Source organism: Budorcas taxicolor, chromosome 24, assembly GCF_023091745.1.
Source record: "Budorcas taxicolor isolate Tak-1 chromosome 24, Takin1.1, whole genome shotgun sequence".
In the NCBI taxonomy this organism is placed as follows: Eukaryota; Metazoa; Chordata; class Mammalia; order Artiodactyla; family Bovidae; genus Budorcas; species Budorcas taxicolor.
Genome location: NC_068933.1, coordinates 36,808,022 through 36,809,273, shown reverse-complemented (window position 1 = coordinate 36,809,273; position 1,252 = coordinate 36,808,022). Strand labels below are relative to the sequence as shown.

The following is a 1,252-nucleotide window of genomic DNA, read 5'->3' as shown; positions in this document are numbered from 1 at the left end:
GCAGGCTGATTCTTTACCACTGAACCACCAGGGGAGCCCTTTATATTTATTTTTTTAACAGCTGCGGCTGGAGCTGGAATTCTTTTTTAAAAATGTTATCGGAGTATTGTTGCTTAAGCGTTGTGTTAGTTTCTACTATACAGCAGGGAGTCAGCTGTATGTAAAATGCAACCCACTCCAGAATTCTTGCCTGGAGGATTCCATGGACAGAGGAGCCTGCTGGGCTAACAGTCCACGGCGTCCCGAAGAGTCAGACACTACTCACTGACTTTCATCAAACATAGAGAACGCGTTACGAATTTGCGTGTCATTTGCCCCGGGGCCATGCTAATCTCTATCCTGTTCCAATTTCAGTATATGTGCTGCTGAAGCTGGCACTCCCCAATTCTGAGTTTAACCCCACACGCCATCAGTTTTGTTCCGGCCATGTCGCTGGCCTGCCTCTAATCTGCGCTTGGTTCCCCGTTGTCTTCAGAATCAAAGCCGTGGACTCCTCTGGTGGTACAGTGAATAAGAATCCACCTGCCCATGCAGGAGACACAGGTTCGATCCCCGGTCCGGAATGATCCCACATGCCGAGGAGCAGCTAAGCCCATGCGCCACAACTGCTGGGCCTGTGCTGTAGGGCCCAGAGGCGCAACTACAGAGCTTGTGCTCTAGGACCCACTGGCCGCAACTACGCAAGCCCGCCCGCCCTAGAGCCTGTGATCAGCAACGAGAGAAGCCACTCGGTGTGATGAACAGCTCGTGCACTGCAAGGAGGCTAGCCCCAACTCACCGCAACTAGAGAAAGGCCGTGCCCTGCAGGGAAGGCACAGCCAGATAAAAGAAGAATCAAAGTCAAACATAGAATGCCTTCCGAGCTGATCTCTTCCCTTTGGCCCCTCCCCCAGCTCTGAGTGCAGTGAATTAATCAGACTTGATAAGCCCCGCTGAGTTCTCTCAAGGATGGATGCCCGCACCAGAGCCCACAGCCCCACAGCCCTGCCCCCACTTGGCACTACCCAGCTTGCTGATCTTGCTGGTCCAACTGGTTCTAAACTGTGTGTAGACCAGTGAGGCCTGATGCTTTTGGTTTTCTCGTCTGATCATTGCTTGCTCAGAAGCTTTATCATCTTCACTGGGAGCACCCCTCATTTTCTCCCTGATTTGCCTTAGATCCTTGTTGTCAGTTTAAGATACCTCAAAGCTTGCCTCTTGGATCCATCAAGATTTAATCCACATTGTCCTTCATTGAAGAGATATTCCCAGT

At 51.2% G+C, this 1,252-nt stretch overlaps 1 non-coding gene across 1 annotated transcript; it reads right to left on the bottom strand.

The window, feature by feature from the left end:
* Positions 1–276: 276 nt before the first annotated feature.
* LOC128068425 (U6 spliceosomal RNA) lies at positions 277–378 on the bottom strand. The gene has a single exon (XR_008201488.1). It is a non-coding gene; the product is annotated as a U6 spliceosomal RNA (small nuclear RNA).
* Between the last annotated feature and the right edge of the window lie 874 nt (positions 379–1,252).